Source organism: Suricata suricatta, chromosome 10, assembly GCF_006229205.1.
Source record: "Suricata suricatta isolate VVHF042 chromosome 10, meerkat_22Aug2017_6uvM2_HiC, whole genome shotgun sequence".
Taxonomy (NCBI): Eukaryota; Metazoa; Chordata; class Mammalia; order Carnivora; family Herpestidae; genus Suricata; species Suricata suricatta.
Genome location: NC_043709.1, coordinates 45,802,315 through 45,825,518, shown reverse-complemented (window position 1 = coordinate 45,825,518; position 23,204 = coordinate 45,802,315). Strand labels below are relative to the sequence as shown.

Sequence of the window (23,204 nt, the reverse complement as noted above, 5' to 3'; positions counted from 1 at the left end):
CAAAATCAGATGCTTAACCGACTGAGCCATACAGGTTCCCCAAGAACATACAGTTTAAAAAAAAATACCCCATCTGCAATATCTAGCAGTATTTAGCAAAATTATTTGCCTAGCAGTTCCTTTTTAGGAGTTTTCCCCAAAGATTGCAATAACAAAATTACAAATTCCTTGAAGACTGGTATCATGCTATTTATTTATTTATTTATAAATAAATGTTTATTTTGAGAGAGAGTGAGAGTAGGGGGAGGGGCAAAGAGGAGGGGAGACTGAGGGATCTGAAGCAGGTTGTGTGTTCTCATTGTACAACCCAGTGTGGAGCTTGATCTCACAAACTGGGAGATCATGACCTGAGCTGAAGTCAGATGCTTAACTGACTGAGCCACCCAGGTGCCCCTCATGTCTGATTTTTTTATTATAGGCTTTGTTTACTGGGAGAAAAACAATAATGATGATCTGGTTGGCATAGATATCAATGGTGTATATGTGGAAAGAATGGCATTTTGAGACTTTGCTGTTTTGAAATACTACCAGATTAAATATTTCATCAGTTAAAGTTAAATCATTTGTCAGTTTATTCATTCTTTGAGTAAATATTTACTGAGCATTTACTGCATGGCAACCATTGTCTTCAGTGCTTAAAAGATATCCAGAAATAAAGGCAATAAAAATCCTCTGCAGCTTACTTTCTGTAGATGTGAGGGGGAGATTGGGGTGCCTGGGCGGGTCAGTACATTGAGTGTCTGACTTTTGATTTCGGCTCTGGTCACGATCTCATGTTTCACGAAATCAAGCCCTATGTCAGGCTCTGCACTGACAGTGTGGAGGCTGCTTGGGATATTTTCTCTTCTCTCTTCCCCTTTCTTGCTAATGCTTTCTCTCTCTCTCTCAAAATAAATAAATTAATAAACATTAAAACAAAGATGTAAGAGGGAAATAGACAAACCTGTATAATCAATTAATTTGTTGTCTTCATTTAGAGCTCCTCTTTATCATCTTCCCCTTTCCTTTTTCCATCTGGAAATGGCATTCTTCAGAGCTACAAGACCCTGGTGAGTGGAAGGCATTGAGGACTAAGAAATTTGTAGATGTTTATACTCAGTCTGTGTGACATGAATGTATGGATAGCCTAGATCCCATCCCTCTCGCCTCATTCTCAGCCCTGTTCATGTTTCTTATGAGAAGGTTGCTCAAGAATTGTTTTGATAGTTCCTTCTCTTATGGAGTCTAAAATGTAGAAAATTGTCCTTAAAGATTTTATGTTTTTGTTATCATATATTCTTAATGACTACATCTTCATTTCAGAAATGACCATTAAGAAGTAGATGCCCAGATGCAAAAGTGATGAAACAGTCAGTTTGTCATAAAGTAAGATGCAGCTGTGGCTTTTCACCCAGATTAGTAAGTGTGGCCAAATTTTCTTTTAAGCTTTATACTCATTTTATCTACTTTGGAAAACATTTAATAAAAAAATATAGTGGACATTTTCTTAAGTGTAACTTGTATTTCTGGTTTTACTTAGGATTGCAGTACAAATTATAGCATCTAGCTCTAGAAAATGTATGTCTGTGCTGTACCTTTTTAAGAACCATAAAGGTAGTATTATAAAATCGTAACCTTAGAGGAGACATGTGAAAAAGAGTCAGTATAATACAACTATCCAAATACAGTTCCTCTTACAAGTCTTGGATATTTGTTTTTCTTACCAGTCTTTGTTCTATACCTTTAAAAAAAAATCATTTGGCTCAAAGTGTTGTGAAGAACATGTTTCTTTTATATCTTTTAAAATTAAATTTGTTTCAGATGTTTCTTCCCATGATTAAAAATGTACTCTTCACTACAGGGTTTCTTATTGAGGTAATGAAAATGTTCTGCTATAATATGGTGGTAATGGTTACACAACTTGGTGAATATAGTATAAAAACTGCTGAATTTTACTTTAAAGAGGTGAATTTTGTGACCCGTGGATTATATCTAAATACTGCCCTTCAGGAATCAAATCTTGGTAAGAGTAAAACCCAACTGAGTACTGGTATTTTAGAATATGAAAATGTACTAAGATACCATTATGTACCCAGAAGAAATGATTTGATAATCAGTGGAATACTTTTTTGTAATAATAATAAATAATAAAAATTATAACTTATAGATATTTTAATTAAAAATCATAGTATTTTATTATTAGACTTATTGTCTCAAGCTTTGATAATATCAAATGTCATAATCTTAATGTACTGTGTTAGCATTTTGTTAGCTTTTCATTTTTAAGAGGCTTCTCGTTTTGAAACTAACATTTCAACTTTTCTACTTGAAATTTTTTTAGGAACAGAATTATATCTGTTTTTCTCAGAAGAGAATTCCACAAGGTAAGAAATTGTTAATATAGTAATAAAACAAATATAGTGGAATACAGGCTTACTTGCTCTTGATATTTTAAAATTCTTTCCCCTATATTTATTTCATATCTTTTCTTGATTATTCCAAGATTATCTCCTTAATTGTTAGCTCCTTCTTTACTACCTCAGAATTTTCAAGAAGGTGGATTTCTTCTTATTTGAAGTTAAGATTAAAAGGATGTGATAAAAGTCGTCACCTTTGAAACTCAAATACTGCTTTTCATGGCATCCTTATTCCTAACATTATGAAGGAACTCATTTCTAGCATTGTTAGGAGTGGGTTTGTCCATTTTAGGATAAAAAGTTCTCTTCTTCCATGGGGACTCATTTACCTTTTACCTAAATGACTTGGGGGCACTAGAGGATTCAGAGGAGCCTATTAGGAACTTTAAGTTAAAGGAGATTACTTAGCTATGTTTCCACCTATGGAAATTACATAACTCCTGTATTTAGTTTAAAAAATGGAGGGGCACCTGGGTGGCTCAGTCATTTGAACATTTAACTTTGGCTCAGGTCATGATCTCACGGTTCGTGGGTTTGAGCCCTGCATCAGGCTCTGTGCTGACAGCTCAGAGCCCAGAGCCTGCTTCGCATTCTGTGTCTCCCTCTCTTTGCCCTTCCCCTGCTCATGCTCTGTCTCTCAAAAATAAATAAACATTAAAAAAAAAAAAGGTGGAATGCTTTCTATTGGGTAGGTAAGAAAAGATTTAGTAACATCTAGTATTAAGAAAAACCCTAAATGATCATCTTTACAATGGATTTTCAGTCATCATTGACTTATTAGATTATTATATTCTGTACACTTCTGAAAGATTAAATGTTCAAGTAAGTATATAGTAAAATCTCCTTATTGGTGTGCTCCTCTTGGTATTCCAAGAACTTAAAATCAATTACTTAGCCTTAAGAGGTTATATCATTTAAATTTTCTCAGGAACTCTTTGGTATAGATAGTAGTGATCACTGCAGATTAATCTGACAACTAGAAAATGCTTCTAAAGTGAATATTCAGATCAATAACTCTTTCTCCTTTATTCTCCTTTTTCAGTGTACTGTGTGCTGAGGGGGCATGCAGCGTCAAACACATCTTTCTCACAGATTTAATTAGGTCAGTTTTTATCCTGGTAACTGAAAATAAAGGGTTAAAATAACAGGCCCCACTGGCTGATGAGAAGGGACAGGGAGCAAAGAGTCAATAGTTTTTACTTACAAGTTCCTTGTGAAGCTTTTCCCCTGTGTTTTTCTTCTTCCCCTAGAGGGTTAAGGGAGGGAGTCCTGGAACCTGTGTGTAGCACTCTCTGATCCTTTAGGGCACTACTCAAAGACAGTACTGCAGGAGAAATCCAGATCCTCCTTTTTCTGGACCATCGTGCTTAAAGCAGAAACAGAAATTTCACAAGATTTAATCTTAGTGAACATGATCTGTTACATCTTTGTCCCTGTTCTTTTGGCAAATGAAATTTGAGTCTTCGACATTAATACAGTGTATGATATAATGGTGATGTGTCAGAGTGTCTGGTACCCTTAGGGCCCCCCTGTAAGTGTGCCATAAATGCTTGTTTTTATAAATGCCCAGATGCTCTTGTAACTTTTTTAGAGTAGAAAATAATCAAAACACGACTATTCATATTTATATAATATCATTGTCCTACACAAAGGTTAAAAGGACAATGACAACTTTAGAAAAACTATTGCTATTTGTACACTAGCAAATGGTTGAAATGATAAATTTTATGTCACATATACTTTACCACAGTTTAAAAAATGGCTTTGAGCAACTTTGGTTATTATGAAAGAGAGTAGCTATGTTTGAAGTATCAGTTTTTCATCTCAATTACAAGAGTATTGAGTTGATGGTTTTCCTCAGTTTGTGTCATACCCATCATTGATTCATTAAAGGACTCTTTTTTTGTTTTTCTTTATAACTAGTTCCCATATATACTCTGGTTTCTCTTTAGATCATATAACTCTTTCATCTTTTACTAGTCCTCATATAAGTGACTTTTTAATATGTTTGATATCTGTCCTTTTATGTCTTAGGGAAGGTTTTATTATTTCATGTATTTTAATTATATGTTAGTTCTTAGTCCAATTCTTGTAGTCCCCTTCACCCACCTCCCTCTTCTGTTTTTCTGAGATCTGGCCATGTCGCTGACTGTCTCATTTGTTTTGTCCAATTGGTACATCGTATTTTAGGTTGTTTATTAAAATGAAACTGTTAAATGTAATTCCTTACATGTATAAAGAATGTTAAAGTGAGCATTAAGAAAAGGCCAATTTGTGTTCATTTTTTAAATATTAGAATTGAATCTAAAGAATGTGAATTAGATGCTATGGAAGATTAGAGGAAATACAAACATCTGTTTCAGAGGCTGAGAGTCTATTAGAACAGTGAGAGGAAAAAATTGTAGAACCTAACAAAAACATCTATTTTTCTTCTAGAAATATGTTAAAATGCTCAGCACTCATGTTAGCCCACAAAAGCTTAATAGTTGAAAGATACCGGTAATATTTTGGAACTTCCTAATTACCAATTATCTATTAATTTCTACATTGTATTCTTTTTGAACGTTCATCTTATTTTGTTTTTTAATTTCTTTGAAGCATAACCATGTTTTCTGAATCCCCATCACTGAATCTAACACAGAGTAAAAACAGTACAAATGCAGCTTTCTAAATTTGGGATGCAGAAACACAGTTTCATCTGTAGTAGCACATTATCAGCAGAAGCAGCTTATGTTGGATCTCCTAACTAGAAACTGTCAGAGTGGGAACTTGAGAAACTCCCAAGTCCATGGCGATGGTATGCCTTGCAATAATGAAGAAGAAAGAGAGAGGAACAGCCCTATGAGAGGATGGGGTGATCTCTGACTTTAGAAGAAGGGCAATGACAGCTGTGATCTATCAGGGAAGGGCTTCCATTGGATAGAAAAAGCTAACAAAGCTCCCTTGTGGGGAGAAGTTTGTGTGGGAGGAAGATCTTAGGGGCACTTAGTTCTGGGGGCTAGGAGAAAATGGGTTACTGATTCAGAATGGAATGGAAAAGGGTAAGGAAATTCATGTTTGCTAAAAGCGAAACCAGTGTTGAGTCTTTTTGAAAGAAGTAATTATTTATATGTCAACATGCAAGTATTTATACAATTTTTGGTGGGAAAACCAGCAACCCCTCCCCTTTTTAAAAGTCTTTATTTATTTATTTTGAGAGTGACAGAGAATGCTGAAGAGACAGAGAGAAGGAGAGACAGCTGAGCCACTCAGGCGCCCCAACCAGCAACTCTTGAAGTTAATATTAAGTTATTACCCCATGCATTGTTGTCTTTTTAAAAATAACAGTTCAGAGAATTACACATCAGGTAACATAATCCCTTTCTCTAGTTTCACTAGTTTCTGAGTATTTTATATGGCATAGTAATTTCATTATTATCATTTTGTTATGTTAAGAGATTGCCTAAGTAAAAGAGAGTGGAGTTAGCTTTAGGTTCCCTATCAACTGATATTTTGCTCTAAATAGAAGATGTAATTACTAGTTTTAAATTAAAAGAAATCTGGAGCACTTGGGTGGCTCAGTAGGTTGAGCGTCTGACTTCAGTCAGGTCATGATCTCATGGTTGTGGGTTTAAGCCCCGCGTCAGGCTCTGTGCTGACAGCTCAGAGTCTGGAGCCTGCTTCCAATTCTGTGTCTCCCTCTCTCAGCCCCTTTCCCACTCATGCTCTGTCTCTCAAAAAGTAATCAAATGTAAAAATAAATAAATAAATTTAAAAATTTGAAAGAAATCTTTCTAACCCAGAAGAACCTTTAAAAAGTTTTAAAAACACACACATACACAAACAAAAATATAGCCAATGAATAATTATTGTCATTTAACCTTAAGGTTTAAATTAACTTGGATTTGTCTGCTACTATTATATGAAACATTATTTCAGAAAATTTTCCAATTTAGAACAAATACTATACCTTTAGATATTTTTAAGTTTTGAACATGCCTGTTTACTTTTGGTAAACAGACACTTTAGTGTCTAATTTTGATGGATAGCAGATTAGAATCTCAAGGACTTTGATCTCACGTATTTCAGTACCTAGTAATCCCCCCCCCAAGTGATTTGTAGTATGAAAATCAGGAAAACTGTGTTATAAACCTGTATCTTTTATTCTGAGTGACTTAATTTGATTCAGGCCAGCTTTGGTGGTGTAAGTACAGATCAAGTTTGATTTTGAATAGTCCAGTTTTATCCTAGGGAGTTCTAGGTCTGCAGTGTTTTTGGATATACTAACCATGCGGTTTTAATACCTAGCAGACATTTGATCCTGTGGAAAGATTGTGAGAGATTTCACATGTAGGTGGTAGGATGAAAGAACACAGATTGACTCATAGTCTACTGAGTAGATTGGAGTTATAGGGCTTTGAAGTTTCGCAGTGTTTTTGTTACTTACAAATAAGCTATGATGTTGAAAAGATAGGTCTTCTGACTCTGATTTTTTATTGTGTATTAAGACTTCAAATGTAATTTAAGTAAATTTGAACTTTAGGAGATGTGAATAGCTTTATCATTTTTATAAAAATATGGTTATTTCAGATGCCTTTTTGTTTCACGTTCTACTCTTCTTTAGAATTCCATATAAGCTGCTTTTTTTTTTTTTTATTTAGCCACTTGCTTTCAGATTTAAAAAAAACAACCAAAAAACCAAAAACTCAGAATAGGTTGAAACTTGACACAAATTGCTGCCACAGAACAAAAGTGCTGATCGAGTTAAATCAACCCCTGTAATGTGTATTGAAAGGAAAACCTCTCCTCTCTCTCCCAGTTTGAAGAACAAGCATTTTTCCTGCCAAGAAGGGCTGACTTTAAATGGACCAGCTGTCCATATTAGGAGCATTGGGTTGCTAAGGTGACCATGGCTGTTTGGGGAAGAATGCAGCTGAGAGGGCAAGTTCTTGATGTGCGAGCTGAGGGAAGGAATGTGGTGTGATCCGTGCATCATTCCTCCTGGTCACATGCTCACAAAATGCTGTGTGGGCAGCATGTAGAAACTACAAATCTGAGTGTTAGAGCTTGTTGTGGGGTTAAAACCATTTTGTTTTCATGTGAGCCAGAGGCTTACAGTTTAGATTGAAAACGTCCACCTTATATGTATGTGTGCGTTTTGGGGATTGGGGGGGATGTTTTGATGGTCGATGACATGGGAATGAATTTATTGTGCATGATGGACACCCACTTCCATACTGTAAAGCAAAAGTTATTCTAAGATAAATGTTCTTTCCAACCATCCTTTAGTCGTATATACAATGTTAATAGTTCCCCAAGTGGGTGATGTGTCCTTGTAATTGTACTTATATTTTGGGCACTTTTAATTTGAGACTTATTTGAAAGTCCCAAGAATATGTTGTCTCTTTGGTCCATTTTTCCCCTCCCCCACTTTTAAAAGTATAGTTCTTACTCTTATTTAACGGGAGGTCTTATCTTAATATATTATGTTTCTTCCCTGAAGCATCCAAAGATAGGTCCTGGAATTTGGTAAAAAGTACGATTCAAGGAGCAGTGGGAGGTGTCAAACTAACAAGCTCACTTACCTGAAACACTGTTTAGATTTTACCATGGACATCGTTGCTAATATTTGAAATGAGATATAGCCACATATATTGATATAAACACCTACTGAATGAACCATGAATTTTTTTTGTTTGTTTAATTCTTGTTAACAAATCCTGACAATAACATGTTCTTTAATGCTGGTATCAATATGTAGTATCTTTAAAATGTGAAGTCTGGACTTTGGCAACTCCATATTACATTAGCATCATATTCTTAATCAGATAGTCTACTTGCTTTGAATTGATTAATTTATAAAATGTGGAGGGAAATTACAAAGATTAAAATAATTTGAGTCTTAAATTCAATTGGTTATTCTCATGGTATGGTATACCTTGATAACTTTTGAGGGTATTCTCTCAACTAAAGCTTTATGTTTTTTTGCTTTTCACATTTAATCTTCAGATCTTCTAATAATTGATTTTTTGAGAGATATGGGATATGTATTCACTTTTTCCATATGGATAATTGCTTATCTCAACACTATTTATTGAAATGGTTCTTCCCTGATATGTGAAATTTCCTATCTCACAAATCAAGTTTTCTTATGTAGGTAGTTTTATTTCTGTACTCTCTTTTCTGTACCCTTGGTCTTTTTATCTGCCCCTGAATTATTTCTGTACTGTCTTAGATACCTCAGATATTCAAAGTTTTGTTTCTTGTTCATGACTTCAAAAGGAATGCTTTCAAATTTCACCATTTAAAATGATACTTGTATTTTAAAAGATAGTCCTTACCAAATTAAAGAAGTTTCATTCTGTTCTTCCTTGGCTAGGACTCTCGTTTTGCTTATCTCTTTGTTTTAAATCATGAATAGCTGTTATATTGAAAGGCTTTTGTATAACTTCAGTGATGATTAAAATTTTTTCTCCTAGGGGCGCCTGGGTGGCTCAGTCAGTTAAGCATCCAGCTTCAGCTCAGGTCATAATCTCACGGTTCGTGGGTTCAAGCCCCACGTTGGGCTCTGTTCTGACAGCTCAGAGCCTGGAGCCTGCTTCAGATTCTCTGTCTCCCTCTCTCTCTGACCCTCCTCTGCTCACACTGTCTCTCTCTGTCTCTCAAAAATAAATTAAAAAACACACACAAAAAAATAAAAACAAAAAGTTTTTTTCCTCCTTAATCTATTAGTGTAGTCAGTTACATTGGTTTTCAGATTAGGTTAATTAAGTATTCCTGGGATAAACCCAGTTTAGTCAAGTATGGATTATCTTTTCTCATAAATTTTTAGATCTGGTTTGCTTATATTTTGTGTGGGATTTTTACATTAGTGTTCATGAGTCAAATTGGCTTTTAATTTTGTTTTCTTATATTATCCCAGTTGGATTTTCCACATACTGCTCATTCATTCATTCATTCATTCATAGAGTGCATGCATGGGAGGGACAGAAGGACAGGGAGGGACACGTGGCAGTGTGGAGCCTGATGCAGGGCTTGAACTCATCAACCGTAGATCATGACCTGAGCAGAAATCAAGAGGTGGACGTTTAACTGACTAAGCCACCCAGGCACCTCTAACATATCTCTCTTTTTAAATGTTAGTTGTGGTAAATACACCTATCATGAAGTTTACCATCTTATCCACTTTTAAGTGTAGAGTTTAGTAATGTTAAGTATATTCATATTGTGCAATCAATCTACATAACTTTTTCATCTTGCAAAACTGAGACTTTATACCCATTAACCACTCTTCATCTATCCCTCCCGTCTCCCTGGCAACCACCATTCTACTTTCTATTTTTATGAGTTTGACTGCTCTAGATACCTCATATAAGTCAAATCATACTGTATTTATCTTTTCGTGCCCAGCTTTTCACTTAGCATAATGTTGTAGCATGTATCAAGATTTTCTTTTTAAGGCTGAATAATATACCATTGTTTGTAGAAACAACTTATCTGTTCATCTGTCGGTGGACAAGTATGTTGCTTCCACCTTCTGGCTGCTGTGAATAATGCCGCTATGAATATGTATGTGCAGATAGATGTCTCTTCTACACCCTGCTTTCAGTTCTTTTGGATATAGACCCAGAAATGGTATTGTTGATAATATGGTAATTTTATTTTTAATGTTTTGAGGAACTGCCATCCTATTTTTCATAGCAGCCACACCATTTACATTCCCACCAGCAATACACAAGTGTTCCAATTTCTACATATCCTTGCCAATACTTCTTTTCTTTTTAATAGTAGCCATCCTAATGGTTGTGAAGTAATAGCTCATTGTGGTTTTGATTTGCATTTCCTTCATGACTAGTGATGCTGAGTATCTTTTCATATGCTTTTTGGCCATTTGTGTATTTTGCCTGGAGAAATGTCTATTGGAAGTCCTTTGTCTGTTTTTTAATCAGGTTACTTTAATAGTTATCGTTGTTGCTGAGTTATAGGAGTTCTTTATATATTCTAGATATTAACACTCCTACCAGATAAACGATTGGCAAATATTTTCTTTTATTCCATAGGCTGCCTTTTCAGGCTGTTAATTGTTTCCTTTGATTCATGGAAGTTTTTAATTTTGATGTAGTTCAGTTCATCTCTTTTTTCTTTTGTTGCTTGTGGTTTTGGTGTCATAGCCAAGAAATTATTGCCAAATCCAATGTCATTAAGCTTTGCCTATAGTTTTTTGGTAAGAATATTATACTTCTAAGGCTTATATTTAGATCTTTATTCTGAGTTACTTTTTGTATAAAGTGTAGGGTGAGGGTCCAAGTTCTTTCTTCTGCATGTGGATATCTAGTTTTCGCAGCACCATTTATTGAAACACTCTCTTTTCCTCCATTGAATGGTGTTGACATCCTTTGTCCTGGTTGCGTTTTGAAATGAATTTGAAAGTTTTGTTGTTGTTGTTTTTTTTAAATCTCTAGAAGAATTTGTTTAAGGTTGTAATTGTTCATTCACTATTTGGTAGGAATGTAAAACTATCTGGGCTTGATGATTTTCTTAGTGGAAAGATTTTGAATTGCAGCTGTTCGATTTTTTAATAATTATTTTTCTGTTTACATTCTCTTTCTTGTTTTTAAATGGCCAATTGATTTTTTGCCCTTTAAAAGTTGTTAGGTAATAGTGCCTGGGTGGCTCAGTCAGTTAAGTGTCTGACTTCAGTTCAAGCATTGATCTCACTACTCATGAATGCATCGGACTCTATGCTGATAGCTCAGAGCCTGGAGACTGCTTTAAATTCTCTATGTCTCTCTCTCTCTGACCTTTTCCTGCTTGTACTGTCTCTTTCTCTCAAAAATAAATAAACATTAAAAATTTACAAATAAAAGTTGATATGTAACACATATAAAATTCACTCCTTTAAAGTATAAAATTTGGGTTTTAAAAAAAATACTCCCCAAATTGTAGAACCATCTCCATTATCTAATTCTAGAACATTTTCATCGTCCCTGAAAGAAGCCCTACAGTCACTCTATCCCCCGCCCCCCATCCCTGACAGTTATCTACTTTGTTTATAGATTTGCGTATTCTGGGCATTGCCTATAAATAGAATATATATAATATGTGACCTTTTTTGTCTATCATCTTTGACTTAACGTAGTGTTTTCAAAGTTTATTCACTTTATAATGCTAGCTTTCAAACTCTTCTGTGGACTTTAGTGGGTCCCTGAGACCAAGGAGGCCAAAACTACTTTCTTAATATAGATTTTTTCTTGTCTCTTCCGCTTGTTGACATTTGCAGTGATGCTGTAAAAGCAATGATGCATAATAAAGCTGCTGACCTCTTAGCACAAATTAAGGCAGTGGTACCAAACATATATTTTTCATTGCCATGCATTCATAGTTTTGTTTTTTTATAATCCAGTTCCATTTAAGAATGTCCTTGATGAAGCAGCAAAAATATTAATTTCATTAGATCTTCACTTTGAGTACTTGTCCTTTAAAAATATTCTGTGTGACAGAATGGGAAGCAATTTGACTCATGAACACTAATGTAAAAATCCCACACAAAATATAAGCAAACCAGATCTAAAAATTTATGAGAAAAGATAATCCATACTTGACTAAATTGGGTTTATCCCAGGAATACTTAGCATTCCTTTCGTGTACTGAAGCATGATAGCGATCTTCAGAAAAAGTACTTGCTCAGTTGAGTTTTGAGCTGAATTAGCTGCTGTTTTCTGGAACAGTTTTTTTTCTTGAAGGAACAGGATAAGCAAACTTTGATTACTTGCACTTACGTATTTGACATTTGTTTTTCTCAAAAATGAACTAAGTGGACCTGACACTTCAAGAAAAACAATGGTATTTATAGCCAGTGATTTAAAAAAATTAAACTTTCAAGTGAAATTTAGAATTTTGGGAAACTTGTATGTGGGGGGCCTGGGTGGCTCAGTCGGTTAAGCATCCAACTTCAGCTCAGGTCATGATCTCACAGTTCATGAGCTCGAGCCCTGCTTCAGGTGAGCATGAGCCCCACTTCAGGTGAGCCCTGCTGCTCTCTCTCTCTCCCTCTCCGTCTCTCTCTCTGCCCCTTGTGGGATTCTCTCTCTCTCTCTCCTTCTCTTTGCCCCATCTCACTTGTACCCCCCCCCAAATCAATCAGTAAACAAAAATAAAAATAAAAAAGGCTTTTCTTGTGAAGTGGGTAATGATAATAAAGAATATGATTTTCTTTTCCTTCATATCATATTCTGAATTGTGTCAATTTGAAATATCTGCATAACTCAGTAAATCAATATTTTCCAGGTGACCAATGTATAATGATACAAAATTACATGTGGGTAAAAGATCCATTGAAAGTGCTAGATAAACCAATTAATGTAATAGAACGTTAAAAGTTCATTGATATGGTTTTAGAAACCACAGCGTAACTAGACTTCAGGAAGCTACCATTTGTTAATAAGTTAAGGTACAGTATCAGGAATATCAACAGTTATAACAGTTATTTGAAATAATTATTGAAATATTCACTTTTTTAACTATATATCTGTATGAGACTAGATTTTTTTCATATACTTATATACTTTAACCAAAATAATATATCACAGAATCCGTTATAAGAATCCAGCTGTCATCTATTATTCTTTTAATAGATTTCATTTCTAATTTGGTAACTATCAATAGATAATAACCCAGTTGAAGAAAAGCTTTTTGAAAAAATTTAAAATAATTTTTCCTTTTTTTAAAAAAAATGTTTTATTTATTTTTGAGAGAGAGAGAGACAAGAGACACGAGTGGGGGAGGGGCAGAAAGGGAGAGGGAGACACAGGATCTGAATTAGGCTCCAGGCTCTGAGCGGTCAGACTCAGGGCTCACCAACTCAGGAACCATGAGATCATAACCCCAGGCCAAAGTCACACTTAAGCAATTGAGCCACCTAGGGGCTCCTTGAATAATTTTTAAAAGTGTAAAGGGTCTTGCAACCAAAAAGTTGGTGAACTGATTGCCTACCTGCAGAAATCATAATAATGTTTCATTTTTATTTCTGACATTTTGCATTTGTCCTTCCTTTTTCAAAAAAAGTTTTATGTTTTAAAAAATTCAGTCTCTTATAGTTTTTAGATTATTTTCATAATAAATCTATTAAGTGATGATAAATATATCCATAGTTGCATTAACTAATTTTAAAACTCCATAGATCTAGTACAGCCTATTCATGAATGTATTTCTATATTTCATTATGAAAATTACCCCCAAATACCATAAAATCCAGTTAAAATCAGGCCCTCCTAGAAGCACTGACATCCCAGTAGTAGGAGTACACCTGGTGCGCAGATCTTGGTTTCTAGTAACTTCTCTACTAAAAAGAGCCTGGGCTCCATGGAGAAATGGCTGATACAAGAACAGGGGCAAGAAATATGTAGATAAGCCTAGAGCATTTTGTAGTGTCAAAAAATAATAAAGTGCTTAAACAAACTCACACTGATGATACCATGCCAAAGGGACATAGGAGCCAACTGAAAGAACTCCCAGTGGTCAGAGGTGGAACAATTTGAGCAGGAAAATAAGTGGAAAGTTGTACTGGATTAAAACCCAAAGTATAAAGTAAGTATCCCTGGCTCCATATGGTATAAATAGGTTGTTGAATAAATAAATGATGAGGAGGCACATCTCCTGTGCAGAATAACTCCAAATAATTTGTGTTGATACTCCCATCTTCAGCAAGGTGGAATGTTACTCTCCACTCCTTGAGTGTGGGCTGTGCATAATGACTTCCTTTTAAAGAGTCCACTAAAGAAAGGAGACTGAGAGGAGTAGCCACAGTGGAGAAGTCTTATGGACTCTACCTCAGCCAGGTCAGTGGTGGGAAGTCATATTGACAGTAGGTTTCAAAGGATATGCTGCAATGAAAAGGCATTTTATCTCTCTGGTTGTCTCCCCAAAACACGTAATGGCAGTCTAATAATGAGAAAAAGAGCAGGCATTTCTCCCATATGCTAAATTGTAAAGCAATTGTAGAGGGACATTCTACAAAATACTTGACCAGTATTCCCCCATATTGTCCAGGTCATCAAAAACAAGGAATATCTGAGAAACTGTAGCCAAAAGGAGCCTAAAGGGATAAACTATATATGATATGGTATCCTGAATAAGATCCTACAACCAAAGTAAAGCATGTTATGTAAAAACTAAGGAAATTTGAAGAAATTTTGGATTTTAGCTAATAATTATGTCTATATTAATTTATTCATTTTAACAAGTGTACCGTACTAATGTAAGATGTTATTAATGTGGAACACCTGGTATGGAGTCTTTGGGAACTCTTTATTATCTTCTCAATTTTTCTCCAAATCTGAAACTTTAAAAAAAATAAGGTTTATTAAAAAAAAAAAAACCCCAATGGGTCCCTCCGGTATGTTTTTAAACCCAGAAATCATGTATTTCACAACTTTTACCAGCTTTTTAGCTCATGTTCACTCTTAAATACATATTACTCCTGGATCAACCCAAGTTTTAAAAAATCTAGTAAAAGAGTAATTTGCTTGAGGGTATTGCTTAATTGATTCTTATAAACAGACCCAACATTTATTATGTTGTATTTAATTTAATGCCAACTGCAGGTCTACTCACAAATGATAGAAAGCTGTATTTATTATAGTCTTAAGTCCTTTAGTATCATTTAAAATTGTTAATCTTCAAGCCAGTCAAAATTTTTGTTAAAAAATACTGACAATACCCTTGAATGTATAATTTATTACTTAAGAGTCCTTTCGTAATCTTACCACATTCTTAATTTTTTAATTTGAATGTAATTAAAACATGTTACATTAGTTTAATCTTAACACATTTTTAACAATTTAAAGAGAGATACTAGTTTCAAACAGTAATTTATTTCTCTCTTTTTCAGAATAAATTTGTCTTAGGCACTTGAATGGTGATTTGGTTATCTTTTTATTACTAAAGCAAGTGTCACTGGTGCCATATATCAGGACAAGACTATTGCCTCCAACCCACCTATTTTCTTGTTGGGGGGTGGGGTGGAGAAGCATGTACTGGATATTTTTGCCTAACAGACATACTAGTTTTGGCAAAATAAACATATTAATTTGTAGCATTTTAATTAAAAACTGAAAATCCACATGGTAACAAGCCCAATCTTAATCAATTGCAGCCCTATTAATAGGAGGAACAAAGCCTCACTTAGTTTGCTTAGCCTTTGGCCTATTTATAGGTGTAAGAAGAAAAAGGTGAGTTCTCTTGTCCTTTCAGTTCTTACCTAGATTTTTGAGTGAGCTAGTGTAAAGAAAACATTTGAAGAAGCTAAATTAATAGCTAAATGATTTCAGTGGCCTGTGATGTTCCAAACTCATGCTTTCCACTTAGGTAATCATACTCCTCTTTTAAGCAGAAATAACTACCAAATAACAAGGCCAAGGAAATACCAAATAGTTAGACCAAAGATACTGGTATTGGAATTGTGTGTTATTCAGGTGTTATTCAAAGAAAATACTAATTAACATTTGGCATCTTTTAAGGTTAAAAGTTAAAGGAGCTTAGAGAAAGGTTTAGGATCAGAAATCTAACTTAAATCTAGGAGCCTGTTCACCTTCACCCAGGTCTGTGCCAAGACTGTAAAACTTCAAGGAGTGACAATGCTTGGAAGAAATAGTACAGCTTGGATAATGACTTTTAGGCAATTGACTTGCCCAGTTAGACTCTTCGGGCATCACATCATGTATAAAAACTGCAACCCAAATGAGTCTTTGAATTTATGTAGTACGAAAAGGAGGACACTTGGTACCACCGAGGTCTTCTGAGTATACTTGCTCATTTTGACAGCCACTTCAAAGAGAAATTTTGTGGCACCATATGCTAATTTTTAAGTTTATTTGTTTTGAGAAAGAGCATAAATGTGAGTAGGGGAGGGGCAATGGGAGAGGGAGAGAACAAATCCCAAGCAGGTTATGTTCAGCAGGGAGCCCAATCCTCCTATAGAGGCCATATGAAAAGCTTTCGTGGGGAATGGAGCCACAGCCAACCAGTTCTGTTGGTGCTCCATGCAAGTCAGGCTCTTACAAAGAGAGAGAGTGGCTCTGGAGGGTCAAATGGAATATAGCCAGCATCACATATAACTTTTAAACTCTGCCATAGGGGCACCTGAATGGCTCAGTCGCTTAAGCAGCTGACTTCAGCTCAGGGCATGATCTCACAGTTCGTGGATTGGAGCCCTGCATCAGGCTCTGTGCTGACAGCTCAGAGCCTGGAGCCTGCTTCGGATTCTGTGTTTCCCGCTCTCTCTGACTGTCCCTCTGTGTCTCTCTCTCAAAAATAAACAAACGTTAAAAAAACTTATAAAACAACCCTCTGCCATAAAAACAAGTAAGCAAATAAACTGATGTGCCTGGGGTTTAAAAAAGAAGAAAAGAAAGAATATTTCTTTAGTAGTGTAAGTTATTTTAAAAAATTATTTTTAATGTTTATTTATTTTTGAGGGGGGTGGGTAGGGGCAGAGAGAGGGAGAGGTGCAGAATCCCAAGCAGGCTCCAGGCTCTGAGCTGTCAGCACAAAGTCCGACACATGGCTCATACTCATGAACCGTGAGATCATGACCTGAGCTGAAGTTGACGTTCAACCAACTGAGCCACCCAGGTGCCTCAGTAATAGAAGTTATAAAAACTCAGTTGGGAAGATTTTAATGACATTAAACAGGATTACTACAGCCAAAAATCGACTATAAAATTTAGTTAAGCCTTAAAAGGTTTTTTTTTAAGTCTGTTTATTTATTTTGAGAGAGGCAGTATGAGTAGGGGAGGGGTAGAGAGAGAAGGATACAGAGAATCCCAGGCAAGCTCCATGGCTGCCAGTACAGAGCCCGATGTGGGGCTCAGGCCCTTGTAATTGTGAGACCACACCCTGAGCTAAAACCAAGAGTCAGATGCGTAGCCAACTGAGCCACTCAGGTGCCCTTGGTTTTTTTTGTTTTTTGTTTTTAAGATTTTACTTTTTAAGATAATCTTTATGTTCTCAACATGGGGCTTAAACTCACAGCCCTGAGATCAAGAGTCTCATGTTCTACTAACTTAGCCAACCAGGTATCCCCCAATTTTTTTTTAATTGGGGCAAGTTGGTATGTAATGTATTAGTTTTAGGTGTACAATGTAATTGAAATTTGTATACACTACAGTGGTATCACCACAGTGAGTTTGCTTTCCATCTGTCACCATGTTAATGTGCTATATCATGTTGATTGATTTGCAGAGTTTAGCCATCTTTGCATTGTTGGAATAAATCCCACTTGACCATGATACATGATCCTTTGAATGTATTGTTGAATTTGGTTTGCTAATTTGTTGAGGATTTTTGGATCTATGTTCATTATGGATATTGGCCTGTAACTTCCTTTTTTTATTGTGTCTTTGGTTTTGGTACAGCACAATGCTGGCCTTGTAAAATGAGTTTTGAAGCATTCTTTCCTCTTAAGCTTTTAGGGAGCTTGAAAATGTTAAGTATTAAATCTAACTTGAATGTTTGGTAGAATTTGCTAGTGAAGTTTAGTCTTGTGGTTTTGTTTGTTGGAAGGTTTTCAACAACTGATTCAATCTTCTTACTACTAGTAATTGGTCTATTCAGATATTTCTTTATGATTTCATCTTGGAAGTTGTTTCTACAATTATCCATTTCTTCTGTGTTATATCCAGTTTGTTGGCTTATAATTGTTCATAGTAGTCTCTTATGATCCTTTGTATTTTTGTAGTATCTATTGTAACTTCTCTTTCTTTTCTGATTTTGATTTAGCTATCTTTTTTTCTTGGTGAACCTAGGTAAAGGTTTGTGTATCTTTTCAAAGACCTAGCTCTTAATTTCATTGATCTTTTCTATTGTCTTTTTAAAAAATCTCTAGTCCATTTATTTCTACTCTGACCTTTATTATTATTTTCTTCTACCAACTTTTAGCTTGTTCTTTTTCTTTTTTTCTAGTTCCTTGAGGTATAAAATTAGATTGATAGTTTTTTTGTTTCCTGAAGTAGGCTTGTATCATTGTAAACTTACAGTTAGAACTGTTTCTACTGCATCCCATAAATTTTAGATGGTTGAATTTCTATTTTCATTTGTCTCAAGATATTTATTATTTTTTCTTTGATGTCTTCATTCACCCATTGGCTGTTGAGTAGCATGTTGTTTGTCACAAATTTGTGATTTTTCCAGTTTTCTTCTTAACTAATTTCTAGTTTTATACCAGGTAGTTAAAAAGATGTTTGATACTATTATTTCAATCTTTTTAAATTTGTTAAGATTTGTTTTGTGGCCCAACATGTGATCTGTCTTAGAGAATGTTCCCTGTGCACTTGAGCAGAATGTGTATTCTGCTGCTTTTGGGTGGAATGTTCTGTATCTATTAAGTCCATCTGACATTTAAATGTGTCGTTTAAGGGCAGTATTTCCTTTATTTTCTGTCTGGATGATCTATCCATTGATACAAATGGGATATTAAATTCCCCTGCTATTACTGTGTTGTAGTCAGTTTCTGTCTTTAGGCTTGTTAATATTTTCTCTTTATATTTAAGTGCTCCTATGCTGGTCCATCAGTATTTATAAATGTTACATGCTGTAGTTGGATTGATCTCTATTATGATGTAATACTCTTGTCTTTTATTATGCTTTTTGTTTTAAAGTCTATTTTATCTGATAGTAGTTTCGCCACTCCAGCCTTCTTTTTGTTCCCATTTGCATGGAATCTCCTTTTCCATCCCATCCTGTTTAGATCTGAAGTGAGTGTTTTGTAGGAAACATATAGATAAGTCTTTTAAAAATATATCTACTTAGCCATTCTTTGTCTTATGATTGGAGGATTTAGTTATTTAAAGTAATTATTGGGGCACCTGGGTGGCTCAGTCATTTAGGCGTTTGACTCTTGAATTCAGCTCAGGTCATGATCTCACAGTTCATGGGAATAGAGCTCCATGTGGGCCTCTGCGCTGATGGTGTGGAGTCTGCTTGGGATTCTCTCTCTGCCTTTCCCTCGCTTGTGTGCTTGTGCACAGGTACACACACATGCACAATCTCTTTCTCTAGATAAACTTTAAAAAGTTAAAGTATTATAATTTTCTTGAAATAATGCAAAACTTTTTTTTTCTATATCAGACAAGAGCACAGCTAAGTAATCCAACTCTATTGCAGCCATATAAATATCATCCCTTCCCCACACTTTAAGATTTAAATGCATCCAGCACAAGGGTGCATGCTATACAAAAGGTGTAAGGTTGCAGTTAGCTTGCCAAGTACTTCCAGTCCCCACCCAGGTCCTAGTGCAGTAGTGGTGGTCCCAATGGTTTTATTGAAATAAATCATGTTTAAATAGTAAAACATTTAAAAAGACAAGTCAGAATGCCTCAGAAACCTTATATCCATCTCAGACTTCATCTAAGTGTTCTGTTTGCTTCTTGCTAATAGACCTTTATTTCACTCAAACTGAGTAATAAGTCTTCCATACTGAAGTATCTTCCTTGCCCGGTTAATCCAAAGGAAAAAACCTCAAATGATTAGTACAGAAAAATGTAGGGATTAACACACCCTTTTAATATGTTTTTAAATATTTTGAAGGTTCAAAAAGTACTTAAAGTTTCTAATTCCTGATAGGAAAACATTTTCTGAATGAATAACCTAATGGCAAACCACTGTAAAATGTTTGAGTTGCATGTGGGGCGGAGGGGTAGGAATTCTCTTCATAGCCCCCCAGCTCTCTCCACGAGGTCAGAGGTACACTGGTTTTTATTATTGTGACATTTGCTAGGTGATCTAAGTTGCTTTTCCTTCAGCAAGGGCTTTATTTGTAAGAAGGGCATTATGCTTGACATCTAAATTCGGCTGGCAAAAATTTACTCATGAGATTCATAACCTTTGGGTTGCTCTGATATCTTGACATATTTGTGGGGTTCCGGGTCACATCCTAGAAGGCCACCATAACTTCTAGATCCTGCGCAGCTGTGAGAACCTCTGGATCACTTAGAATTTCATTGAGCCCAGGCATTCCTGCCATTCCAGGCATTCCTTCAGAAAAATTGCCAGACAATCCTGTCATTCCAGGCATTCCTTCAGAAGAATTATCTGGCACTACCCCACCCCCCCACCCCAGGAAAGCCACCTGGGAAATGAAGCTCAGGGTTCTTCCTGCCTCTGGGTGCTCTCATGTTCTTCCCAGCCTTCTTAGCCCTTTCTGTTCTTTCTTTGATCTCTTGCTCTTCGTGTTTTCACTCATACTTTATCCAGTGTTCATACTTTATGCAGTTTTCAGGGTCCTTGGTTGAACTTCTTTCAGCATTGCACTAGCATCTTCATCTTAATCCAATTTAAAAGCAAGGGAAAGGTCATGTGCTGCTGCTTCCCAATCGCTCAGCTCAGAGGTCTGTGTGCTTTCTGTTGCCATTTGTAAGTCTGAGTTGAATCAGGATTTATTTCAGTAGCTCTGTCACAGTCTTCAATGGCAGCACTTGGCTTCTGTAATTTGATGAAGACACTGGCCCTCTTGGGATGCACAATGCCCAAGCAAGGATTCAACTTGATGGCATGTGTGAACAAGTCAGTGGCTTTCTGTAGTTCACTGTCGTTTAGGGCTGCCATGCAGCCGCTTCTTTATTATTTGCCTGATGCATCATTTCCTTGGTTATCTCTACATTTTTGTCTCCCATTTCTTGAGAGTCATCAGTATCTGGTTCAGTCACACCTTCATTATCAATTTCTAGAATACTTTCCTGGTTTGGTGGTTCATCCATCTTTTCCATTGCCTTTTTACTATGTTTTTTCTTCCTTCATATTCTGATTTAGTTTTATGAGTAGCAGGTAGTATTTTACTCCCCATCGTTTCCACCCACTCCCTCAGGAAGCACATTTCCTCAGTGTGCAGAACACTTGGATCCTGCTTATACGTTTTCACGAAGGCCCAAAGCTCACTCACTTTGTGGGGGTCCATGGTCTAGAGGCAGTGGCAGGTGGCAGGTGTGGCTAAGGTTGGGTACAGACTTTTCACTCTTCAGGGAGAGGCTCTGGTCTATGAGATCCCTCCTTATTGTGGGTGGCTGTAGTGGGGGTTGAGGAGGAAAGACCATGTTTCTGCCTCACTTGCCTATCTTGATGTGGCCCTTTAACCCTTGTAGAAGGAGCTGTTCAAATGGCGAGTTTTCAGTTCTTCTTTAGTGGGAATTATTCCATATGTAGCTGTAGATTCTTTGTGTCTATGGGAGGAAGTAAGTTCAGGCTCTGCCTATGCCACCATCTTGGATCACCTCTTAAAAGTTTTTTATTTCTTATTAAATGTTTTACTTTGGACTCAGAAGGTTAGGGGCATCTAGGTGGCTCAGTCTGTTAAACATCTGACTTCAGGTCATGATTTTGCAGTTCGTGAGTTTAAGCCCTGTGTCGGGCTCTGCACTGACAGCTCAGAGCCAGGAGCCTGCTTCAGATTCTGTGTCTCCCTCTCTGCCCCTCCTCTGCTTGAGATCTATCTGTCTCTTTTTCAAAGATAACTATAAAAAAACCAGATATGTAATAGACTTACAAGGTTAAAGATGCCTTTCTCTTTTTTGTGTGTTTTACTTAGCATTAACTGAATATGATTTTGAAAACTCCATGGAGTCATTCCTTTATATTTCTAAATATATGAGGTTTTTCTTGTTATATCGGTCCCTTTGTTCCTTTTATGCAAGTATTTCAGATTTAGTTTAGTCCCTGAATATTACTTCAATTGAAAGAAAGCTCAAAGTCCTCTCATCAACTTTTTGACCAGTACTGGAGTCTGCTGAACATTGCCAGTGACTGGGGACTCAGTTCTCTGTTAGATGAGGTCTGTTTTGTTCTCGTCAATTTCTTATGTTTTGGTTCTTATTGTTTTCAGTTTCTGTTTCAGGAGCAAGTCAAGTCTGTTACTCCATGAAACAGAAGTGTGAAGATAGCTGACTGTTTCTGCTCTGCTTTTCCTACTGCGAAATATTCTTTTCTGTAAGTTAGCTTGCCATGGTTCCTGCAGGCTTCCCAGCGAGACACTTGTTCATATCCCGTCTCACCTTGAATCATAATCTTCCCTAGGCTTTTGTATAGCATACCCTTGGAGATTTTCTTTTTGGTTCTTGGACATTGCCTATCCAGTCTCTTTTGTGGACTTCTCTTCCTCTGCAGTAGGTTTTACTTTTCTTCTCACTGGGCAGTCTCATTTTGTCCCCTGCCTTGTGTCCATAAGATGACCCAGATTTATATCTCCAACGCAGATCTTTTTTCCACCTCCAGACCTGTATTTCTGTTTGCCTGTTGGCCATTTCCACTTGGACATCTCATAGGCATCACAATGCATTCAAAACTGAGTTTATCTGCTTCTCTAAACCTGTGTCCTTCCCATGTTCCCTAGTTCAGTGAATGTACTGTCACCTGAATGAAAATGTGGGTGCATTCCTAGAATCTTGCTTTCCTTCCCAGTTTAATCAATCATCAGGTATTACTGATGCTAACATTTATGTTTTGCTCTAATCTGTCTTCCTCTATTTTCATTGTTTGTTACCAGAATTCAGGATGACCCCCAACCCCAATTGTTATTACTGCGACAGCCTCCAAAACTGTAACAGCCATATGAGTTTGGTAGTGGTAGTGTTTTGAATTATGAGAAACATAGATTCAGAGAGGTTAAATAAGAATTCAGATTTCTGGGGGTGCCTGGATGGCTCAGTTGATTAAGTGTCTGACTCTTGATCTCCACTCAGGTTGTGATCTCATAGTTTGTGAGATCGAGCCCTGTGTTGGACTCTATACTGACAGCATAGAATCTGCTTGGGTTTCTCTCTCTCCCTCTCTCTACCCCTCCCC

General features: G+C 36.2%; 1 protein-coding gene and 1 pseudogene across 9 annotated transcripts in view; one reads left to right on the top strand and one right to left on the bottom strand.

Moving 5' to 3' along the window:
• FRS2 (fibroblast growth factor receptor substrate 2) overlaps nucleotides 1-23,204 on the top strand; it is a 107,728-nt gene that overhangs the window by 48,583 nt on the left and 35,941 nt on the right. For 3 of the 9 annotated variants that reach the window (XM_029953993.1, XM_029953995.1, XM_029953996.1), the window contains exons 2-3: nucleotides 1,303-1,398; nucleotides 2,321-2,363. The exons of 1 other annotated variant lie outside the window; for it this stretch is intronic. The gene's annotated coding sequence lies outside the window, so the exon portion shown is untranslated. Of the gene's footprint in view, nucleotides 1-1,302; nucleotides 1,399-1,840; nucleotides 2,003-2,320; nucleotides 2,364-3,438; nucleotides 3,499-23,204 lie in introns of all 9 variants that reach the window. 5 more of the 9 variants (XM_029953997.1, XM_029953994.1, XM_029953999.1 and 2 more) reach the window with 3 other exon arrangements.
• Nucleotides 20,200-21,324, bottom strand: LOC115304018 (annotated as a pseudogene).